This window comes from Manacus vitellinus, unplaced genomic scaffold (assembly GCF_001715985.3).
Source record: "Manacus vitellinus isolate BGI_N305 unplaced genomic scaffold, ASM171598v3 scaffold_12_pilon, whole genome shotgun sequence".
NCBI lineage: Eukaryota > Metazoa > Chordata > Aves > Passeriformes > Pipridae > Manacus > Manacus vitellinus.
In genome coordinates, this window is record NW_021938949.1 from 7093418 (window position 1) to 7119590 (window position 26173).

Here is a 26173-nt window from a genome sequence, read left to right on the forward strand (position 1 = left end):
TTTACTTACAAAGCTTTGAACTGAAGAAAGATTAAATCTATGGATGGGGGACCTTTACCTTGCAGCTCTGCCTGCACAGTTGGCAGAGGAAAAACAGCTAAGATAAACAAGGCATTTGTTATAATCTATCTTATGCACACAGTATTTCTTAAATGGACAAAACACCGTGTTTGTTTGATTTTAGTAGCGTGTGGTTCCCACTGAGAGTCCTGGAATTCTTCCGGGAGAAAAAAAACAAATAAGAAATTCCATCTTTGCTGTATTCCCCTCAGAATGTCCAGTGGTGGAGAAACCAGAAAAACCCAAACAAATACAAATTACACAGAGGGAAAGAATCTCAGGCAAAGTCAGAAGTAACCAGCACAAAAGCAGATTGCCAGGCACTGCATGACTAATGGTACCTGCCTGTGTTCCAAGGTAATTAATCCTATTTTTCATTGCTAGTTGAAAGTCTTGAAAGAGTCATTCCTGGAGAAAATGATGTTTTTCTTTAAAACAAGGCAAAAGTGTGAAGGATTTGATTTGCTGTGTTGACATAACCTTAGCAAGCAGCAATAAACACTATTCAGTGAAAATGTATTTGTATCAAGTCCACAAAGCTCAAACTGCTGGTCTGAGCTGAGCCTTCCTTTATGGAAGCCAGTTTCCATACTGACTTTTTAAAGATCTTGGTGAATTCCCTGGTTTACTACAACTGTTTACTGCAAATTGTTGCCTGATAACAACTGTTCCTGTGTCACAAGAGCATCCATATCAGTAACAGAGGTTTTATTGAGCCTTAAAATTGGATATCAATATATGAGAGAAAGAAACTACAAAATCCATGGCAGCCATCACACGATTTCCAGCCTTTTACTTTTAAGGAGTGCTTCTAGTGCACATAGAGGTTCCAAGGAAATATTAATTAATTATATTCTGGCAGCTATGCACTATTTGGAAGCCAAAATGGAAGGAATCTGTAAACTTTTAAGGTGAAAATTTATTCTAAATTGCTCTAGAGAATTTGAGAGCTCAAAATTCTCTCAGGAGATTGAAAAGTGAAACCGGTCTTTTGATTTTTATCAACCACACTTAGAACAGAAATACTTTTTTATAGAGGAGAAGTGGAACCATAAAACACTACTGAAGCACAAAAACCCCCAAAATTCTGGAAGACAAAGGAGTTGAACTATTTGTATATTCCCTGGAATTACAAATATTTCTGAAAACTCAACACTGTATGTATGTTGTTCCTCATCTTCTCACAGTAAACAACTACAAAACGTACCCAACAAGCAGAGAGGGAGAGAAGAGCAGAAGTTTTGAAATCTGGTGTAGTTTTTGGGTCAGGGGGTCGATACATTGGCAGAACTGATCTTTCACCCCTAAAACGAGAGAGACTCAGCAGCAATTTCTTTTAATCTATGATTGCATTTCACCCGAGTCGATTCCAAACGAATTGTTTTTGCAGCAGCTGCTGCAGGAGGCCGCACACGAGCTCCCGCTTTCATGAAACACACTTGGAGGACTCAGTTTGTGGCATCAGCCTATTGACAAATGACTTTTGAAAACATGACAAGTTCGGGTTCCGTCTCCGTGCGTATCCTGTAGGACACAACCCCCGATGGATCGCGTTCCTCGCCTCCATCCCTCAGGGGAACGCGACTCATTTCACGATGGTCTGATTGTGGATCTCCTTGCCAAGTCCCCGTGCTGATACAATTTGAAAACCTGTATCGAGAAACCACTCAAAAGTACATTTTCTCCTCATTGTTCAGTGAAAGAACACTGCCTCAGTGCTTCCACATTTCCCTTCTGATCTATTTAACTCAAACATGCTTTTTGTAACGCCACTGTGCCCTCAGACACCAACCATCACCCACAGACCTACGGGATGTATCCAACAACCACGGCTGCTCCATCTACGGAGCACCAGCCACCTGAGATCAGGTGTCCACTTTGCAGCTCACCCCTTGCTGACACCTTTGGAGGTGAACCAAGAGAGACTTTTCACAGACAGACAGACCCAAACAAAAATACCCACGGCAACTACGCAAATAAAAAGAGCAATCTCCTCTTCTATTCTGAAGGTGTCATCAGGATAAGATTATAAAGTATTTATATCACATGCTCCTAATAAACAGAGTTGGATCATTAATGAAAATAAGCTTCATGAGTTCAAAATAAATCTTTGTACACCCATTACTTTAAAACTGCCGTACTCCATCTAAATCGATGCAGTTTTTCAATTTTAATGGCAGCAGTGGTTCTGCCATCTATTTCGCCATGCAAAAAAGATTTCAACTATTAATTCTCGTTCAAGCTCTCAGAAAAAAAAAAATTTACCCTCAAGCACAGAGCAGAATAAAATATTTCAGCTCAAAATTCAAGCAATTAAGAAAAAGATTTCTGCAGCCAGATATGCCCTATAAAAAATAAACACGTACAGGCAAAATAAATCATTGTAGTTACTCCATCGTAATGATACAGGTTTTTGTATCATGATGATATTTATACACATTTAATGCTTTCATTCTTCTTAACACTTGCCCTCTGTTCATTACCAAGCACTGAAAATAGCCCTTTTTTCTCTCATTTCTTTCATGGGAATCTTTGCTGGTCTAAACAAGCTATTTAGGGAAAATGTAGTAACAGTTTATCAGTTCATCCTTCTCTCTATTGATACAATGATTAGAAGTTACATAAATATGTATATTTATCTCAATGGACACATTAAGAATCCATTTATTATGGACTGAAAGGGTTGAAATTGCAGATGAATTCATACAGAAATAAATCTGCATGGATCAACAGGGTCCACAGTATGTGGGATTGTCACTCCTTGGAAGAAAACAGCAGGAAAACAGAAGATGCCTGAAAGGTTCCCAAGCTTTGGAGAACATGTGGGTAAAGCTGAAGGAAAACCTGGTCCACCAAGTTAAACTGCAAAGAAACAGGAGCTCAGTAGAGGCACTGTGTAAGTTTAACACAAAAAAGGCATGGAAAGGGGGGGACTCTGGCACAGGTTGGGTGAAATCAGGTTAGATGAACTCAGTGGAGAGATGGAAAACAGAAAGAGAAGAATCTGAATCAGACTGTTTCCCAAAGGAGGTACTTGTGTCTGAGATGAAAAAAGATCAAGAAACTTGAATTCTAAAAGGAACATTGTCTCGAATACTGAAAATACACTGCAGTGGAAAGGAGTGTTGTGGTAAATTTTCACAGGCATTTTGATTCCCTGTCTTGAATTCTCCTCAAATACACAATATACAACATAATTTCTCTTTGCTTTAACCTGAGACCCAGAACTTTGCGTGGAAATTCCAGAATCCAAATAGGGTCTAGTAACTCAACTGCATTCTGTTCATGCTGTCTCTGGTGAAAAGAAAATGGTAAGAAAGTGTATGTCTTTAAAATCAGATTAAAAACAAGCATTCACGAAATAGAAAATACAGATTTCCAAAACTAAGTTATTTCTTATTTGCTGCTCATTTCTTCAAACTGCACAGGCTGCCAGATGATGTACCCAGTCATCCATTAACTACTTTAATTACAGCGACAACTAAAGGTGGACAGGTTGGAGTTTTTTGGTTGCTTTTTCCTCTCATTTATTTTCCCCTTTCCCCACAGATTCCATAGCCACTGGAAGCTACTGTGACCATTCCTTTCTCCCTAGCACACACCTTCAAATCCACCCCTGAAGACAGAATTTCCCAACTGACTGTAAATTGTTTCTAAATTAGAGCCACAAACTGCACTGATCTAAAATTCATTTCTTTAACCCCGCTTGAAAAGCCAACTTTCCTCCCTCTTATCTCTCCTTGCCACCCAAATAATAGATGACAGTCATCTGTTTTATGTTAGACTATCATCCCCAGATCTCTCCTGCTGATTCATTCTCAGCTTTCACAGCACAGGCACGAGTTGTCAGGAAGAGCTATGCTGGCTGCATTTCCCATATGGAATCCAGCAGCTGGAGTTCACTCATTAGAGCAGGCAAAAAAATCCTGATATAAATTAAAGAGAGCAAAACAACACAGTGACAAACACATCTTCCTTTACCCCTAGTACAACACTGAGAAGTGTGTAAAGCAAGTACAGTGTTCTGTCTGCCAGGGAATCAATGAAGTCCAGTTATCTGTGGATATGCTGGTGCCTATGAAATTCCCCTGTTTTCAAATTCCAATAATCCCAAAGTCTTCCTCTTCATTCGTGACTCCCTAAGCAGCATTAGCTCAGCCCCACACATCACACGAGGTCCCCTCCACACCCCTCCACCTCCATCCCTCATCAAACCTCCAGTTTGCTTCTACCTTTGGTAAATGCAAATCAAACTGTTTTCCTGTCTGTAGGTTATGCTTAAACCAATCCAATTATTTAACTAATTTTTTTTAACAGCTCAGACAAATTAGTTCCTATGAAGACTTTTATCCTTAAGATAATCAACTTTCTGTTAGTAACATTTAAGCAGTCTGTAACACTCCACAAGTGATACTGAGCTAATGAGATACTTCCAAGCTTCAAACTTCCTCAGTGGCATTTTAAATTACACTTTTTAATTCATGTCAAGGAATTTCCTAAATTTTAATGGTTTAATAGAGTAGCATGAGATTCCCTTCACAGTTTGGATTTTGTTGCTTCCATAAAAAGACCTATTTTAATGCAAGATTTCAGGAGTTTAACTGTTTTCATAGTAATGAGAAAATCTAACACAGTATTATTTTGTTTCAGAAGGGAAAACTGCCTGCAGTAAGGAAGTGTATTAAAAGGGGCAGAAAGGTTAAACAGCAGGATAGAGAAAGCCAAGAAGAAAAGATCCTTCAAAAATCAAAGTTCAAAAGATAGAGAGAAAAAAAATAGCTCAAAGCCTTGTGTCGTAAATGTGAAAAAATACAGTGAAGGTATCCCCTCCCTCTCACCTCCCTTAGCAAAAAAATCTTCCAAGAAAAAATGTTATAAAGACAGCAACAACAACAAAACACAAGCCCCCCAAAAAATACCCACAAAAAATCCTTACACGTGTAGTTTTTCACATCCATTTGGAAATTATATATATTACAGAATAGACCATTTCACCACCAGTTAATGCTTCATTTATAGGGAAAAGGGACTTCAGCTCAAATAACTATCGTGACCATTGACTGAATGTTTGATGTTAAACAGCACATTGCAAGACTAATCAAATATTTTAAGAGGACTATTTAAATATAGATATCTGAAAACTGGTGAGCCACCTGCATTTAAATTCTTGTGTCTGTGAAGAAGTTTAGCAAAGGACTCTCCCATTCTAAGTTTAGATGTTTGAAGAATTCTATAAACCTGGGAACTGCAGCAGATTTTATCATCTGCCACAATACCACAAAATTTAAACAAAAGGCAGCTCAATTTGGCTTGTGCAAGAAGCACAATGGATACTGTTTGATCCAGTGAACACAGAGAATCATCCAAAGAACTCTTTGCATTAATCAGGTTTTAGTGCTAAATGGCCAGAAGAACTAAAAGATAATTTGAAGACTCTGATAAGCTGTGAAGCCAGGGATCAGATCCTGAGCTCCACTTCACATTTTCACTTTGCCCTTCAACAGAAAAGACATCTGAGCTTTAGCACAAAGAAATTCTATTGTAGTTCTATAGTTACTATTATTTCTGTTGTAATAATTAACACATACACATTAAAAATCAATACTGCAAACAGTTACCATGGAGGAAACTAAGTCTGGCATTATTCCTCAGTTAGCCACTCCTTCATTTTTTAATCTTTTTCATTAAAAGGATCAGTTTACTCTAGAAAAAGCAATCTGTATTTGATATAGTTTTTGCTGTTATTTTTCTTCCAAGAACAAGCATCTGGATATTAAAATGCCATGCACTGATAGTTTATCTAGGTGGAATTATCTGCATTGGGAGCTATCACTGGGAAGACAGTTCTTAGAGGAGTCATCACTTGTACCTTAACTGACCAAAAACCAGCACTGCTCTATTGCCAAAGAGATTAAACATGCAAGATGGAAACCATGAAAAAGTACCACATCAATACAGAAACAAACAGAACTGTCCTTTAAATACGAAACAGAGGAAAATGCACTATATTTCACAGGAATATTGATCTTGGAACACTAATGGCAAAGTGTCCAAGCACTTTTATTTAAAGGAAGGCTTCAATGAAATTCTCTGTCGATTTTTTTTCTTTAAAAAAATCACAGAAAAACGCTCTAAGGCCACGCATGATGAATTGGAAAAAACTTCTGATGGATGTAGCACATGTTTGTGGATCACAAGATTTAATTTAAGAACTGTAAAGCAGTATGTCAGATGAAAGTCAGATTCTCAAACATCAGATACAAGAGCTCAGATTTATTGCCAGCCCCCACCCTCGTCATACATCTCCTTTGTCAAGCTTTAGCCATGACTGGCATTAGTGGAGTTTTGGCCTTGGAACTGTGTTAGTAATCAGACATGATGCTGGGAGTGACACTCAGAGCTGACTGATTAGAAAGGAAACACCCAGGGAACAGCATTCCCAAACCAAGTGCTTCACTACCCCTGGCAAAAGAGTTGAAAATAGTTTGCTTAAGGGTAAATCCAAAGAGCTGGCAAAGAAAGATCGTGGCATGAAAAGGATCTGGACCTGTTAATTGTGGGGTTTTATGTTTTCTGGTTCTTGCTGTGTGCACTTTGTACCTTTAGAGCAATGAGTAATTAATGCTTTGTTTGGTGACTGGGTTTGGATCATTTTCCCCATGTTGCTGCTCACAGACCCAACAGGGAAAAACAGCTTGTGGATGCTCAACTGGGCACGTGGTACTAAAATAGCTGGAAAAAAACCCATCCAAAGCATTGTGTCTAGGAAAATGGGTACAGAAGTTTCAACTGGAAGTGGGAAGAGTGAAAGGAAGAATCACTCAAGGTATGCAATAAGGGGAATCTGAAAGTTTAAGAACATTTCACCCATCATCATGACACATCTAATGAGGAAAGACCCAGAAGTAACACAATAACTCTCTGCACTACAGTCAGAGAACCCTTTGAATAGAACTATCTTATGAAAATACTAAATTTAAGGCCCATTTTCCCTGTCCAAACTATCAAGGGGGCGTAAGAAATGCTTATAAAGGCCTGGAGGTTTCCCAGGCCATTTCGTTCAGTTTTGTAGCACAATCTTCTGAGGAAAGATACGATGCCACTACAATTAAGCAAGTTACTTTTCCTAATTTATTATTTATGATTTTAATATAAGACTTACAGTTGCACTACATAATTGCAATCCATATCCTTGTATCATCCTGTCTTACAAAGCACAATTGTTGAAGTGTTTAGCAATTTACCACTTTGAATTATATTACAAATTCGCCTGGAAGTTGGTTCTTATACTTTGATCTAAAACTATTACCCAAGTCTTGTACAATGTAATTAAATAAATTAAACCAGCCCTTGGGGACCTTTTGCTCTAAAATGAAATTTCAGATCCAAGAGTGCCTGTAACCTTTACTGTAACCATGTCTAAAATGTTACTTGTAATTTCACAACTAATCAGATCTTGACAGAAAGGCAGACACTTGTTGATGCAACCCCTCCTTCCTGATATCCCCAAGGATAAATTTACTACATCATGATTGAAACAAATCCTCTCCTATCAGAGCCCATATTTTAAACAGGGTATTACAGGCTCTGAAGAAAGGCTTCTGGAATATTACTGCTCACTTGTAACCCATGGATATCACTCATCCCCTACCACAACCACTGGACTGGTCAGCTCATTGAAAAAATTCATATTTTCTGACATATAACATTTTCCTTTCAATTCAGATGACATAAAAATCAGGCTGACTGCAACACCCACGTTAGCAGTGACCAGTCAGGTTAAGTCAGTACCAGGAAAGGTGCAGTTGAAGCACCAGAGTAAAAGGCCACATTTAACATGGATCACTGACACAGTGAATGAAGGCAAATATTTTAATCCTACCTCTCCAAAAAAAAAAATAAATCAGTAATCACTAAGTGAAGAGCAAGAATTAACTGGACAGACAGCAGCTTATGTGTCATTATGAAAACCTGCAATCAAAATCTGTGCAAAAAGCTACACTCATAAAGAATGTAAGCACACAACAAAATATGGGCTGGAGACAATCACAGGAACCAGTCACAATGAATTTTTACATGACAGCTAAAAATTCCACCCCTTGGTTCATTGAGCAGGGCTCTGCTACCCTGGGCAGGGTCTGTGATTTGAGCAGTTCACACACAGAAGTAACAGGTGATAACACACCAGCTGAATGTTAAGCCTGGTGCCTTGATTCCTCCCCCCAGAAGTTTTTAGGAGAAGCTCCAGCTGAGCTGGGACACAGCCCAGGGGCTGGGCTACAACCTGACAATGTCAGTTCAGCAGCTCCTAAAGGAAGAACTGGGGACCATCCACTGCCAGTCTTGTTAGTGCATCCTCTGATGTTATTTGTTCCTGCTGACACATTAGAGTTTAAAGCCTGTCAGTGGCCATTGATCAAATACAAGGATTTTTTAAACCTGGACACCAGCGGCCAAAAAGCTGCCAGTCAGTGATGGCTGCTCGAGACTTCGCATCCTTCACTTCACCTGTTTTCCTCCTCATTAGAAGGTCTTTTATAGGAATGACATTGAGCAGGAGAGTGTTCTGCCATCTGAAAAATTTGTAATTTTATCCACAGCAACAGGACCATCATCTCCCAAGGGTCACCTCCCACCTCCCTGCCTCCGCCTGACAGTCCCTGCGCTCCGACATCAGCAAAACACTTGCCCTCAAGGTGTCCCTGCTCAAGGTGGTTCTGCAATTACAGAAGCACCAGTTGTGCTCCTTGGAGCTCTGTAACAGTAAGAGCTGATTTCTCACCCAGTATCTTACCTTGCTTTTTTGCCAGTTAGGCAATAGTTTGAAAAGTACAATAAATAACTCTTTCACAGTCAGCTGGACAGCTCATAGGTTTTATCTCAAACAAGTATTAGGTACTTAGCTAAGCTGCATCTTGATCACTTGATTGTACCTAAAGACAGAATTATCAATAAAAAGGTATTGTACAAAAAGAATCCCTATGGAGATTCAAGGAAATCGTTCTAATGCAGTTATTTTTGTTCTTTCCAGCTACAAAAATAACACACTATCCATCCTGAAACACAAAGGTAACCAAGGAAGCATTATGTCATTTGCAAAAGGTTCACTTACTTCCCCAGAGCAAACTATTATTACTATCGTTATTATTATTATTATTATTTAATTTCACTACTTCTGTATATTTAGCTTTGAAAGCAACACCACACAGTGTCAAATCATTCCTGATGAAAAACGAGCCCGTAACAAGAACTACAAATGAAGAGATATTAAGAAAACATTAATTTCTCCATGTGAGTACTTTCAAAGGTCATCTCTGTTTTATTCATTTCTCCAAGTATGATCCTGCCTTGTCCAAAACAGCTCAAGCTTCTATCCCATTTATTTGGTTTTGCTACAGACTAGGAAAAAGTATAATGCTACACTAATTTGATCTCTCTAGCAGATGAATCAATAGTCTGAAGAGGATCACTAATTAAAGTATGTTCATTAATAAAACTATGCATTTTCATGCATAACTGAATTTTAATTTTTCAAATACATACTCCAAAGAATACAGTTACATTGTCTCTGTATGAAAACCACAGTTATGACATCAATGCAGAATCTCTAAGGGCACTGGGGGAAGGCAAATATAAACATATGGATTTGTTGCTTTACAGCCAGAAAACTACAGAGCAAGCACTACAGCCAACCAATACATCCAGGAAAACAGGTAATTTATGTCAATTATATATATTTTTATTTATATATATAAAAAAACAACGGCAGCCACTCAAAACTCTCTTGCCAAGCTCTAAAGTTTGCTTATGCCAGCCCCTGCATTTAACAGCTGGGGGTACTGACAATCTCACTTATTTTGCAATAAAGAAACAGAAATGATCCCAGTTTCTACATTGTTTTAATCTCATGTTTGTCCACACAGTGAACTAAAATTCTAAGATGTACCAAGTGGAATAAGAAGAGTTAGAAGAGGCTTTTTGATCTCCCAGCTCACTGCTCCTCCCAGGGCAGAGCTCCAGGAGCGATGACATTTCCCCCAAGAGCCAATGAACCAGGAGACTCTGGTATTTGCAGCCTTCCCTTTGCAGATATGATTCAATATGACACAGCTCGCTAGGAATTAAAGACCTGCATGAAATAACTGCTGCTTCTTACTTACAAATCCATTAAATGGGTTAAAAGTAACTTAAACTATTGAGTCTCAGAGGGGTCTTTTTGTATCTACCAAGTGATCTTTTACTCACAGGGTAACAGCAGGTAACAAGATGCAAAAATTTCTGTGCCTGCTCCCTCATTCTCCAGAGGCCTGGTGCCTCTGTGTGACTTTGTACAGGTTACAACCTCTCTGGATTTCATTTACCCATCTCTAAAATGTGAATAATGCTTAACTTCCTCCTGGGAATTGTGTGGAGGCTTAGAATATTAATCCTGGTAAAGTGCTTTGAAATCAGTGAATCGAAAACAGCACAAAGCACCAAGTTTTATCTTGTGCATCCTTTCCTTATTGCCTTTACCTTGTCAAGCTCATACAGAATTAACTGTGATCATTTCAATAAGGTTAGCTTCTGCAATAATAATCTGGCCTACTTCAATAATTAAAAAAGATGACAAAGGTAAAATAACTTAAACCAACATTTCAGGTTTTTCTACTTACAGATGTAATACACACGGTGAAATTACTTCTCTATCTGGATGAACAGCGTTTAAGGAACCTTCTAAAAGCAACAATCTGTTTCATTATGAAAATCTTTTTTAAAATGGTTATGAAGTGGCCCTAGTGGATGATTTTCCGTATTGATATCGAAAAGCTTTTCCTTACATCTTTCTATGCATAAAATACAGTAAGTACCTCAATTCTATGGAAGATAAAATTTTGTTAACAAATTGTAAAAATCACTATAAAATGTGAAATATTTTCCTAGTTTCTACACAAATTAATGACCTCACGTTCAGAGCTAGAGAACAGTAAAAATCAATGGTTTACTAAATCCCCGCTGATGTCCATTATACATAAATACAGTGGGAATCTGTTAGATTAAAAAAAAGTAAATAACTTAGAATTCACAAGAAGTCTTTACGTTCTGAAGCAAGTTCCAAGGACTAGAAAAACAGTTACTTTCACAAGAACTACTTGTATTCTGTAAGTGTAAAACTCAAGAGAATGTGAAATGCAATAAAACCCAATAAAACATGGGGGGGTGAGAGGATCCACAATTAACCCAAACATCTGCAATATATATAGACAGAAGAAAATTCTGTCTATAACAGCTAGAAAGAAATTCCATGGGCTAAGGAAGCATCCAAATAAACAGACAACTTTCTCAAAGGTTATTTAAACATTTTAGTACTCCTGCTTATCATGCATCACACCTGCTTCTGCCTGCATCTCTCCCCAAACTCCTGTGATTTCTGCATGAACAGGTCAGGGAAAAGTGATTTTTTTTTCTGCACCCACATCAGCCAGTCCTTGATCAACAGGATCCTGACATCCCCAAAACCCTTATACATGGTCACGAAACATCAACTCTTCGTTGTGCCCTGACTCCACCTCAATCTACTGGAGTTTTCATCCCTGTAGCTGGGTTTTTTTGCTACGAGTTCCTGTAGATAGTCCTCTTCAAATGTTCTCCAGAATATAAACATCAGTAAATACGATGAAGTCCATTTTGTAAGACATCACAGAGGGAGTTTATCGGTTCTGACACCGCGTTAGAACCTGGCTGGCTGACAGGAACATCCCCCAAAGAACACTCAGCTGGAGGGGTGGACTTACTGTTCACATCAGGGCAGTGAGTTGGTTGAAACAGGAGACAACCCCCCTGAAAATGTGGGGGAATGAGAGGCTCTGTAACAGATCCCTTTTAATAATCATACATTTTGATCTAGCAATAAACAGCAACTAAACTACATTTTTTCCACTGGTATCACTGTGTTCAAAAAATACCTTTAAAATCTGAATCTGAATGTTAAGAAAGGAATTGGGAGAAGCTTAGAAATACACTCATCAGAAACACAGATGGATTTCTGCTACAAAAAAGTTTTGGCATTAGATTTAATAATAATAATTTGTTAAACATCTTCCTTCAACAACGAAATCAAACGATCTAAACATTCAATCTCCGGGAACTCCACAAGAAGGCATTTGTTGAAGTTGGCTGTAATATCCTTTAAAAGCAGGCTCGGGGAGGGCAGTTAAAGCTCTGCAAAGCTCCTCCAATTGTTCTGTATTGTTTTAGGGAGCCCAGGGGAGCGCCTGTGCCGGGGTGTTTTAGTGATGCACACAGCTCTGACGACACTTCAATTATCTCTGCCTGAAATTGAATCTGTTAAGAACACTGTAAACCGAATAATCCAATTCCTTCTAATACACCAGGCTCAATCCCTAAGCCCTAATGAACATTTTTCCTTTTTCATTCCCTCTCCCTGGAGCCAACTAAAGAGTTGAGTCAAGAACCCAGCAATTACGTATCATTTAAATATTTTAGTTTCTATGTGTTCACCGTGTGCAAGTGAGGATGTAATTGCACTGAGCTTCCCAACAATGCTCTCCAATTTTAATTACCAGAAATCCAACACAGTAGGTGAACCAGTGCCATCAATATCCCAAACAACATACTAAACATGGCCAGCAATACTGGAATTATAGGGAAACAATTACAGACAGGGGGTGGGAGGGTTTAAACACTGTATCTTTATGCACTCTGCTTCATATCTAGAAGTTTATATTTAAAAAAAAAAAAGGAAACAACAATAAAAAAATCAATGCCTAAAACTTTTAATACCTCATCAGCATGTATTGTCCAACAGATTTGAGAGTCTTAATACAGTGTCAAGACCTTACTAGTTCTGAGGAGACTTTGTATTATTCATCACTCAAAAATGTCATAAAACACAGTTGACAAAATAATGAGCAACTGAAAGAACAGTGACCAAAAAAACCCCAAATGAACTGTATAAAGATCTTCTCTTGTGTAGTTAAAGAACTTATTTTAAACTTATCTAAGATCACAATATGTGGTGATCTCAAAGTTTCTGGAGAAAGTGACACACGCCCCAAGTTTCCAAAAACACTTGCCAACCATTATCAAAGTAAGTGCATATTTACTGAGTCCATGCAATCTTCAGAAAATGTTATCGACATTTATTTATCTCTAAAAATAAACTGTAAACCCAAGTAAGTGCCTTTCCAAACCCCAAATGAGTAGCATTAAGAACTGCATCTGAATCTACTGAAAGCCATTTTAAAGAGATGTGATGGCAAAACCCATTATCTTTTAGCTAATAATTTTTGCTCTTGCAAGTTTTAAAACACTTCACAGTGTACTCACAGTCTGAGAAATAATGACCAATAACTTTTAAGATAAGAAGTAATACTTTATCCGGGAGAAAAAAGTTGGCTACCAAATTCAAACTCCTGGGAACCCAAATGGAAGAGTGGGAAGGCCGAGAGGAATGGGCTCTTTTCACTGTTGATTTTCAACTTCAAAACGACTACTCAGGATCATTCCACAAAAATCAGATCAGGAGGATAACAAGACCCACCTTGTACATCCAGGCTGCAACACATCCACAAAGTCAGGTTCTCTCTGAAATCCAGCCAGTCTGGAAATTAAACAGAATTGCTCTCAAAACGTCTGGGATAAAGCTATTTTGGAAAATCCCACAAACTGCTGTGGGATTTTGGGCCCACGCTGAGAATCAAGGTGATTCTGTGATACAAATTACTGAAGTTTCTCTGAGGTCTTTACAGATAAGCAGGAGCAAACTGCAATAATAACTTTCAAACAAACAAAGTGTGTTCGGATCGATATTATTATATTGACCAAAATTTGATGATACCTTAAGTACCCAATACAAACTCCTCAAGGAAGTAATGTCAATCAATATGAAAACATATGATTTACAAGCCAAACATAAGTTGGATCAGCAGTAATTGAAAAATACCACCTTCTCAGGGCTGTATTTTCCAGACTTTGATTCTGTTAGATCTTCGAAATACGTATAACATGCAAGGATAAAGGCATGAAGGTAAGTGGTTCTTGCTTCAAAGAAGAGTAAAACTTCTACCTTTCCTTTTGGTGACTGTTTGGCCTCTTTGAGCAAGATGCATCTTTCCTTGGACTTTTCATTCTATACCATCTGTACAGTAAAAACCTGCATGACACAAACATTTTAAACCAGGCTCGAGAAACATCCACTCTCTTCCTCTTGGGCAAACTGAAACGTTTTCATATGTGAATCTCTTGGCAGTTTAAATTACCCACTCACTGTGACTAAGAATAATTCCCTGCAAAAGCATTTAAAACCAAATATATTTTCCTACTCTTTTTTCAATGGCCAATTTAATGATTCATCTGATGATACAGCACCATCAACACAAAGTATCCCAGCATGGGGGGATTAGTTCCAGGCTTTGCAGAACTAGAGAACCAGCCACTGAGGACAATCCACGTGCCTTCCTACATGCTCATTAACTCTGTTCAGACAAATGAGTAATGTCAGTAATCTGCACAAGGAGGTCCCTATAACCTCCTTCACAAAGTGGACATCTTAATGCACCCACATTTCTCTCTACCCACAGCTGTTTTTCTCAGGTCTTGCTTCTTCATTTTGAAAAGAGAAACAAAAACCTAAACAATTAGAAGATTTTCAAAGGAGTCTGGTATCTGGTCTTCTTCAGTATCAACATTAATTCTGTGCCTTTCAAATGATAAACAATCTCCTTTCTTCTTAAAACCTTCCTCAAAGAAGTTATGTAAATCTTCTTCCAGCCACCCAAGCCATCTCAGAAACTAAAACTAGTTCAATTAGGTTTGCAGTTAATTTTATATTTTACTTACAAGTTTTATTCTGCATTTGTTCCAACACCATCCCCTTTGGTACCATCCCTACTGACACTACAGTATGTGATTTCAGTTATCTACTTTTAAAAATTTCAGACATCTACATGTTTTCTTGGAAATACATTGATATCATGCAGACTCTTACACTTTTCTTTTGGCAAAACTATAATATAGTACCAGAGGATTATGATTAGAGGTGACTCTTGGCTTGGGCAAACCAGGCAAGTGACATTTGGCAAACAACTGCTTGGGGAAAGTACAGGATTTTCAGTCTGTGAAACCCTGAGCACTTCTGTGCAAGAGGCAGCAGCAGATACTTTCCTAACACTAACAGACACTTGCAGTACAATATTCTCTTCCCACTGTTTTCATAACCCGACTCTTCATTTCCCACATTTCTTTTCTTTCGACAGCATTTTAATATCCCACCTGACTCCTCACACTCACTCTAAAACCCCACTGAGATCACCTACCTCCTACCACCCACCTTACTCTTGCAGAGAACTTCTGGTTTTGCATGAGCATATTTTGCCTACACTCCTGAGAAGCCTCCAGACAGCCCTCAAAATGATGTCCTTTAGGAATACCCACTCCCTTTGCATACTGGTTAAAATAAACAATGTTTGCAGAGGTCTCCCAGGTCACTCTGTCTCCCAAGAAACACACGAAGCAGAAATAAAAGGACTGTACTGTCATTTTTTTGGATGAGACTGAAAAATTAAGCCCTAAAAATGGATACCCATAAAATAACCTGGGGGCATGGAGGTCTTTGTAAGAGGGTGGTGCTCTAGTGAATGAATCTGGGTGTGGCTGCTCACACTTCAGGGTCCATCTGGAGCCCAGGACACAAGTTTTTTGGGGTTGTCTGCAAGCACACTCACATTCATCACCTTCAGAACAGGGAGTGCTTTGTGATTGTCACCTTCATCCTGACTCATCCACAGCCTAATAACATACAATTAATACTTGCTTAATTACTCTTACTTAAAATTCACAAAGCATGCCCCAGACACTCAACCCAGAGAGTCAAGCACTGCGTAATTCCATAAGCCAGGCACCCAGGGTTTGTCACTGTGACACTCCCCGGACTCCCTCCCTTCCAAATCTGCAAAGGATCACACAAACTCTCCAAGCTGTACCAGTGGACCCTACGACTCTGGATCCTTCTTGGATCTAGGGGGCACCAATACTTATTTCATTGCTTTTTGCATTAATTCTGGAGCCATCCATTCCTCATCCAACCTGAACTGTTCCCTCTACACAGCTGACTCATGATCCCCTAAAAAAACATAGTTCATCACATATATATTTACATGATGTAGGATTTTATCTGTTGTCATCTTTCCATTGAGACCACACATAAAACACTATTAAGACAAATAACCTGTAGTATTAAGTTATTCTGCTGTAAAAAGTTTAAGACAAAAAACACAGAAGGGTTTGGGTTGGAAGGGACCTTAAAGCCCATCCAGTTCCACCCCCTGCCATGGGCATGGAAGGCTTCCACTAGCCCAGGTTGTTCCAAGCCCCATCCAACCTGGCCTTGGACACTTCCAGGGTTGGGGCAGCCACAGCTTCTCTGGGCAACCTGTGCCAGGACCTCACTGCTGTCATCATAAAGAACTTAAATATATTGCACATGTAAAGACCATTACAACTGAAAAAAACGATATTTACGTCTGGTCTGAAAAATAAGTAAGAAAAATACACAGGAATATACAAACAAGTTGTGCCTTGTTTGTTACAGCTACTGAAGTATTAAAAGAAACGGTGAGATTGTAGACAGAAATATCTACATACATATAATACTTACATGAAAATAACGACAGTTGGAGAACTGGATAAAATATTTGTCTTATTTGGAAAACTGTTGAAAAGATCCTGTGGCTCTTCAGGACCAGTGAACAGTTATCTGCCATCTCAACCGTGGTGAACTCCACTTCTGTTCTTATCTTTCTGGAATGTGAGTTCTGTTCTTATCTTTCTGGAATGTGAGTTGCCTCAGATACCCAAAGCTGTTCTTTGGAAAGACAATAATAGCATTTTCCCACCAGAAGACACATTTTTCAGATCCTGTTTTACAGATCAGACTGAAAGGGGAGGAAAAACACCCTAAAGGTTCGAGTCTCCCGCCTCAAACGTCTCTTTAGCTGTGGGGTCTCCCAGCACTGAGCTTTGGAGGATCACTTTCTTTAAATCAATTATGATCAATAGGAGGCAGATGGCCGGGCTGTCAGGCTGGATAGAGCTGTCTGTGTGATAAGGTCACTGCATCTGTCAGCAGGGAAGCGGCTCCAGAGGCGGCACAGCCCGGCCATCCGAGGGGAGAGCGCCAGGGATGGGGATGAGCGCTCCAGGAATTACACGGGGTTACCACAGCTGACAGCGTTTGTCAAAATTATCTTTTAGCACCTCTGCAGAAAGATACAAGAAACAAAACTGCTGCACTGCCCCTCTAGTCAAGAGGATTCGCTGACAATCTTTCCCCTGTGGGGAGGTATTTTCTTTCCTTTTATTTCCCGACAAGGTTTGGCTGTAATTTCTCACAGACAGTATAATTTTAATGCACACCACACTGTGTATCAGCTATCAGTAAAGCTATTACCATAATTAAATGTCATCGCTTTGAAGGGGCCAGAAATTGCAAGTTCCTGCTATATCATAACTGGTATTATACAGCCACTTGTAAAATCATCTCTCCTGCTGCTCCAGAAACTCACTCCAGAATAGCTGTGATTACCAAACTCTATTACTTTTATCATTCCTGCTACTGTATAGATGGTGATACACAGCATCACTGGGAGGAAAAAAAATTAAGACAAAGGTAAACACTTTTAAAACCAAGTAACTAAACCAAACTGTCTTCAAAGAAGGTTTGAAAATACCCAGATGTTTCCTTTGGTGTTTAAATGTCAGTTTTTGTTATAAGCACCAAATTACAGCAGATTAAAATCTCTGATTTTTTTTTTCTTTATTTTTTTTCTGATAGCCTTAGGGTCTTACTTTGCTTTCCTAAGACCCTTAACTTTTCTTCCCTAACACAATAATTAAAAATAGCAGAACTCACATGACTCAACTAAACCCAAACTTATGAATATGGGGTCTTTTCCACCCCAAGCTGTGGTTCAGAATTAGTAGCTCTGTGCTAATAGCCTGAGTACTAATAAATAATTTACCACAGTAACACGGAAAAAAATTCAAAGATTGTTTGAATGGGACACTTAGTCCATAATTTATGTACAGTAAATTACTCAATAAAATTGTTTTCCATTCGTGTTCTTTATTTCAATGTTGCAAAGAACAAAAGAAATTATGAAAACAAAAAATGAGGACCATACACCCTCTGACATCAATAAATGTTATCACCAAATGTGAAGAAAATTAGAGTTACACTTGAGAAGTAAATGGGTGTAATAACACTGCTTAAAAAACTCATTAATATTTCTAGCTAATAGAGGAAGTTTTATGTGTGCTCCCAGTTGCCATGTACTTATTGAACTATAGGGGTTTAACAGCAGAGCTGGCACCTTCAATATCGAATGTGTTTGCAATACAAAATATCTCAAATGCTCAGACACTGCAAAACTTATTTGATTCATAATCAGTAATAAAACATGATTGTTAAGCTTTAGGACATGCAAACTAGACAGTTTTAGAGGAGCAGGTGAGCCAGGAAAGGTGTTTATCATATGTCCCAATCCTCTGTTATTCTCTCTTCATTTGGTTTCTTCCCTGACAATGAGAATAGTGTGTTCTTCAGGAAAATGAATTCTGAGGGTTTAGCTTTGAGCTCCCAGCAGAATAACACCAGTAAGACAGTTTTTGATTCCCTGGACAAGTAAATCTCCAATTACTAGTTAGAACATTTGCTCTACATTTCACCTACTACAATGATAAGAGACTTATGCAGCTTTTTTGACTTGTTTGACAGAATTACAGCAACACTTCGGTTAAACTTTAGAAAGCTGCTCATTTTTCTACAAAATAATCTGCTGCTGAACTAGACCTTTGGTGTTTTTCATTCCACTGACTTCAAACAACTTAAAATATCTGAAGTAATGAAGAAAAGTCATCCAAGTAAACCAGAAAGTGTTCAGGCCCTCTGACAGTCAACAGGACACCTTCTAAGGCATTACTATGTCTATACCATTTCACTGATGCTGTATTCACATTTCTATCTAAATTTATCATCTTTTTAAATGAACAAAATACTTTCCATATATCCTTCTAAATTTACAGCTCCTGAAGAGCTTCCATGCATCCATTAAATTAAGATATGATCCTCAGGAGTTTTCATGGAGCAGGGCAGAGGGAGAGAAGATGATTAACAAGCACTGAGGACACAAAACAGAGGAGGCCTCCCCAGCATCCCTCTCTGAGCACAGGCAAACATCACAGAAAAGCACTGAAAGCACAGAGAGCATCAAAGCCACTCAGAGGAATTTATGAAAACTACATCAGAACATACAACTGTGTCACTAAACTCAGTAGAAAGGTTTGCCTTTAATTTTACAGCTTTGAAATGTAAACTCAAGTCTAAACTGAGCTGATGTTTGTGCTGAGGGCTCCTCACAGCAAAGGTCTCCTGCACAAAGCACCAGGGACTTGCTCATCACTGATACACATTAAGTGTTGTTGAGGTCTGAAAACATGAAAAAACACTTTTCATGCTGATTTTTATTACCAAATGAAGCTCCTGGTTCATACAGTTCTGGCCACTGATTTAAGTTGGTTTTGATAAAGTTGCAACTTAACCCTCTCTCCTATTACTCCAGAAACAAAACATCTAAGTTATAATTCAGTAAGTATACATATCAATTTATTACTTCACTTAATGTTTCCATTAATCATCAATGCAACACAAAGTGCAGATAAAGACAAAATTTTTCTAGTTCTATATAGTTACTACTGACTAGTTCCATTGGCCCTTAACAAAATAGGTTTTGTTTTCTTTGATCTCCCATTTCTGCATGTTAAAAAAAGGAACAATAATATATGAGTGTTAAATTTTACCCCCCAAGGAAGAGTTTTAAGTAACAATCCCGAGCCACATAATGGTCAGGGGATATTAAGTACTAGACACACTGTCAGTATTGAGACCCAGTATCTGACTAAAAGGCAAAAACATGTTTCACTTTTACTCCAGTTTACGCTTGGAAAAAAAAAAAATAAAAAATTTAAGAGTATTTCAGCTCCTCAGTAGGTATCAACCACAAAAAGCTTTCCAGAGGGGAAACACTATTCTTTTCTGAGTTGCTTTCCTAATATAGTTGTCTCCACAGGAAGAGAAGTGAAGCAGGAATTTCAGAAAAAAAAATATTTTCTGTGTTATTTGAACAAAGCAAACTGTTTTAGTACTCAGTCACAGCTGGGGAGATGAGGTTCACACTCGAAAGATAGTTTAACTTTTATTAAATGGAGAGGTTGGGGATGCATAAGATGTGCAGAGGAGACAGAAATGAAAACCAAAAAAAAAAAAAAAGTATTTTCTAGAGTCATTAACCTTATTTCCTTACATTCAGCAGGTATAATCCTGAAACATTGCTTGATAAATCAACAACTTCAATTACATAGAAAGACTGATGGGATCTGGACATTTCAGGAAGGTTATGGGACAGGACAAGCAGCTTGATCTCAGGCAGACAATCTGAAGCGCTCTGTGGAAGCAGAACACGTCTGGGGAGAATGCTGTGTTGAAGGGGCTTCTCCACCTCTGCCTCTCAGTTTTGCCATGCAAGAGGTGATTTCCAGGCTGCAGGTGGAATGCCAAGGGCATTGGCAGCACAGGATGTATTGGTGCCACAGTGCTGAACGTGAGCACAGCTCCAAACCTGCGCTCAGGACCCGGTCAGAGCATCCCCACAGGGGCTCAGAGCTGCTGCCATTTGGAAAAACCTTAAAGAACTGCTTGAAATGCTCTGGTGGCTCCCTTATGTGGAATATCGGGCTGCTAGAGCTGTTATGGTTAAATGGGGCTGTTTGAAATCAGCTCCATTAAAATTGGGCCCATAAAGCCTTTGGAGGCTGCGATGCTGGTCAGGTCCCATTTGTATCACAGGCATATCCTTATCTCACCTGCCATTTGTATTTGGTAAACTGAACATACAGGACGTCTTTGACACTCACCTTGTCTTATTTACTCATCAATCAGCTCTGCAGCTTCAACAAAGGATTATTGAAAGATATACTGCACAGCCTTGCCTTAAATACTGCTGTGCTCTGCCTCAATCTGCACACAACTACAGTGTGATATTTCTTGACTGGCTGGCAGTTAAAAGTTTGGGTCTAGCAGCTTTGGAAGACTGTCCTATCCTTGTGGGGGTTTTTTTTATAGGATGGGTTTTCAACAGCAGCAGCTCTTCTGAGTGTTTTCCTTTCTGGCAGAATGGGATGTCAGCCTGTAATTGGGGTGTGGTGCTTGACAAATGCAATAGGGACCCGTAATGGCACAGAGACATTTATTCTCTCTGGGGAGAAGGACCCGTCAATTTTGTTGGTGTTTAGGAACAAACAAATTAGGACTCAAAAATATGATTTACAAGAGGCAGAGAAAACAAGACAACCCATAATAATATCCTTAGACCCAACCAGGCAAACAAGCAGACTATAGAAACAGTGACACAATATTCATTGTCACACTGGGATGTGACAACCCAAGAAAGAAGCAAACACCTTTAAACACCTCAGCAAGACAGACAGCTGAACTCTGAAAGATAAGGGGGAATGGGAGGGAAGTAAACATTCTTCTTTCCTCTAATTGCTATTTGATGATGAGGAATATTAACCTAAATTATTCCCAGCCCCTTTAAGAGACATTTAGGGGCTCAGTTGCTTGGCTGAGGCAGCCCAGTAGCTATAGAATTAAGCAGTTGCTGACAAACCCACACTACACTTGTGGTAATTTCACTGAAGGCAGATTTCACAGCTAATTGGAGCCTAAACCCAAATATTGGAAGAAAAAAATACAAACAAGAAGAAAATGCATGGTCTATAATTCTTGAGTATTCCTTCAATACAAATAAATAAATAATGTCATTTACAGGAAACCACCCAGCAATTAGGTCTTTATCTGTTTGTTGCTTCATACTCAATGGATATAATTTGCTTTAAGGGAAGAACATTTTTCAAACTTCCCACTTAGCATATTCATCTAAGAAAAAAAATTTATGACTTTTTACATTTGCTCCAACTCCTGTTGTGCATCTCTGCCTAAAAGACAGAGTGGTGTCAAATTTTAAGTACTCACAGCTAAATACCCCTTCATCACCTTATACTTACCAGGTAAATAATTGATATGGCTTCATTACAAATAAAGTTGTTTTTCTAGCATTTTCCCTACCCTTTACTTAAAAAAAAAAAAAAGTTGTTTTTCAAAAATCTAAATCCTCCAGTTGTGAATGCTTCGCAAAATACTGTATTTAGACAGCAATTTTCAAATTTTGTTTCTTCAAACAAATCAGGACAATGTAGAAATGACACAATTTTTTTTTTTTCAGAACAGAAAGCACATCTACCGGTTCTTTGACCAAAATAACCCCCAAACCCACCAGTTTTTGTCAGGGGTTCCAGTGCTGGTGACTTGCAGACACAAAATACACAAAGCTATTTGGAAAGAGATTGTTTTTGTTTTTTTTTTGAAGGACTGATGCATCAGACATTTTCTCAAGGACACCACCGACATCCTATGACAGCTCTGGGCATTCGCTTCAGAACAAGCTGTCTCGTTCTCACCTGAGCTATTTAGTGTGAAATCCTGTTCTGAAAAATGACTGTGCAATGATAAGAACATCTTCCTCCCCTGTGTCTTAATCAGTTAGTAACAAAAGTAAGGTTAATAAATCCACTACAGTACAGTGTTGTCATGCTGTATAAATCCCTTCCAGATGTTGGTAGTTATACCAGTACACTGTGACCTCAAAATAATTTTTATATTTATCTACCTATGCCCTCTGCAATCCTTTTAACCATCCAAATTAAAGCAGAAAGAACCTAACATAAAGAAATGTTGATATGCATTTGAGACTGCACACCTAGATATCCCACAAAGTTCTGCAAAATGGAAAAAGTTACAAGTTCTTCTTAGAATTCCTGAGTGTGCTCACATCAGTCACACTTATTCATAATGATACAAAACTTATTCATTTTTACCTCCAAGATAAATGGGAAAACCGCAATTACAAATTCATCCAACTTAATATCAAGCAATATCTTCCCAGCGACCTTCTCCCACATCATGTTTATTCATCAGAAAGGTTATTTTAATTTGAAGGGGTTGGTACTAATACTCTGGCACAAGAGTGGGCTGAATCTGATGGCTGGAGAGCACATAAAGAATATATGGATCACAGCAGAGCACTGGACAACCTGTCCTGGCTACAAATCCCTTGCTGTGCTTCCTTCAAACAGCCCCTGCGCCGATCCCTGGGGCTGCCCTGCCCTGCTGGATCTTCAGAGTTATTCCATGGCTGCTCCAGAGAAAAAAACTGCATCCTGAACACGGTCCTACCCACCCACAATGCTTCTCCCACTTTATATTAAATGTGAGCAGCCACACGCTTCACCAGCTCCCAGTGGCTCTGGTGGAAGGGAAGTGCACCATGAAGAAATCCCGCTGCCGACCTTCCCAGGAGAAATTCCTGAGCCTTATTTGCACAGGAACATTGCAGCCCAGTTACCACTGCACAGCTAATAGAGCGAAAAATAATCGATCTCAGTTCCATTTCTTGGAATGGTAACTTTTATTATTATTATTTTTTTAACACGAGGAAAGGCAAAGAAATGTAAATAAGAGGTAACCTGCATGAAACCTTATTTTACCACAGAGACCTCAGCAGAAAATGAGCAAGGAACCACAAAAAGTGCATATGGAAACATATTCCAATTTGAAGTGAGGGGGTGAGGAAATGCTTAACTTCGTTCACTCAGTACTGGTTTAAGATGTAAATTCATAGGATAAAAAAAAAGACATAAGTTATTTGCCATAAACCTCACCATCTAAAGGTTGCAATTAGAATGAACCAGACTAGGAAATGTGAAGTTCTTGTTTATGGAAGGAAAGGGATTTTAATAAGCCATTAATCCATCACTGTGTATCACAAGTCAAGCAATTTGCAACTGAACACGAGAAAAACTTGTCTGGGTCACACCTGCTACTTACAGAGTGTTGACATTCGTGCCATGTTTCACAAATATACTGTCAAAACTTGAAAGTACATGACAAATTTATGCAATTAAGTTTTTGTTTGGATTACTAAAACAAGCCATAATTGATTGCTCATATTCTTTACTTCATTAATGACTCTCTAATTAGCAAAAACTTATCAGTATCTGTGGCTGGAGGGTTAGCAGTCAGCGATGGAAATACAGGTGTGAAATAACCCAATTTGCGATATCAGATCAAGTTAATGATTTCACAGGAAGAACGAAGGTCCCATGAAACACACTCTGGGTTCTTATTATGACCTACTGACAATCACAGTTTTATATCACAAGAAGATTACTATACTTATCTTCTCATTAGTAGCTAATTTCACTCATTCCTCTTGCCGTACTAATTATTAAAAAAAAAAAATCAGGCTGAAATGAATTAATAGGGCACTTGGACCCCACTCATTTTTCTCATGATAAAATAATTAGTAAGCACTTATACACAAAAATCAAAACAGTTGGGTTAACTAATTAGTAAACCTAAGGACAATAAACCCTGTAATACACTAGAAGTAATAAAACCTCCTTTTAGTGAGTAAGGATCATCAGATTTCCCTACTTGCAGCTACATTATAACAATATCAGAGAAATGAAAGCAAAATACATCTATTGTTATAAAAATATTTCCTTCTCAAAATCTCAGTAGCTGTTCCTCAAAATGGAAAATGTTGTACCAGTGCACCTTGAGGTTAGTGGTGAAATCAGTGTTGTGAGTTACTCCTGATTTAGAGGGACTGATTATTGAGCTGATGAATTTCACTGATTAAATTACATTGGTTTTATCAGAAAAAACAAATGGAGAATATTTTAAAACTCCAGATATGGTTTAAAAGCAGAAAGACAAAACCTAGTATCTTTGAGTGATATTCATCTTCCTCTGTAGCTCTACCAGGGCTGTTCCTGTTAAACTGCACCACATTTAGCAGAGAAACCACCACCAAAAATGCACAGTGAGCAGGAAAATGGGTCTTGCCAAAAAAACAGCCTGCAGGGTGTGAGACTATTTTGTCACCAACTAACACAGCCCATAGTTCAAGGTATTCTGTGGGAAGATGAGGAAGCTCAAATTGATACATAAAGACTCAGAAAATAACTGCATCAAATGATATGGTCTATAAGTACCCAAACTGATTTTGTATAATCTTAACCCATTCCTCTGGGTAAACCTTAATCAAAGTTCTTCTACCTGTCTTTTCACTCCAGGAGCAGTTGGATTAGTTCATGTTTCTGACACTGAGTAGCAACTGATGTGGTGATCTCATGGTGACTGATTTCAGGGGTCTAAAACAGGAACACGAATTATTTGAAATTTTAATACAAAAATGTGGTCTCAAAGGAAGAACAAATGTAAACACAATTTTGTGTGCTGCAAATTAATATATCATTTAAATGTTTTGCATTGTAATATCATTTGTAAGCACAGCAGAATCTTTTTAACTTGCAAGAGCAAATTTTGATTCATGTGAACATCAGCATCTCAATATAAAGTAAAAAGTACTGAGAGACTTATTATGTTGCAATTACTTTATTGGAACCAAAGCCCTTGTAAGTCTCTAGAAACATAATTTTGTCCAGAGGGTACCAGATTCATCATCCCACTGGATTTTAATGAACACACAATGTTTTACAGAGAGCTGGTTGGGTTTTTTTGTTTGTCTTTCTTTCCAAAGGGTACAATACACATTTCATGGATTTTCAGGTTTTGTTAAAAAACATAAAGCTACGATCACAGCTCCAAATCCCAAACCAACCAAACCCCCCCAAACTATCTGACTTGGAATCATAGACAGTATTTGCATGGGGAAAAAATGCCTGATAGCTTTCCTTTTAATCTATCTTTACAAAGTTCTCTGAAGATCAAAAGAGGTCTCACTCGGGCAGCTGCATTTTTATGCCAATGGCCAGCAGAAAGAATGGCCTTCAAGGAAAGTGCTCAGTGAATCCCTAAGTAATCAGGCAGCAGAACTGAGGATAAAAACCTTCAAAAAAGGTCAATGGAGATGGAAAAAAGAAATCCTGACTATTAACTTTAAGGCTTTCTTGGTTCGGGGGTTTTTTTTTG

The 26173-nt window shown here is 38.5% G+C and overlaps 1 protein-coding gene across 1 annotated transcript in view; it reads right to left on the bottom strand.

Annotated features, from left to right (window-relative positions):
* The window catches only part of SDK1 (sidekick cell adhesion molecule 1), a 388490-nt gene that overhangs the window by 295785 nt on the left and 66532 nt on the right, over window positions 1–26173 (bottom strand). The gene's annotated exons all lie outside the window — the stretch shown is intronic.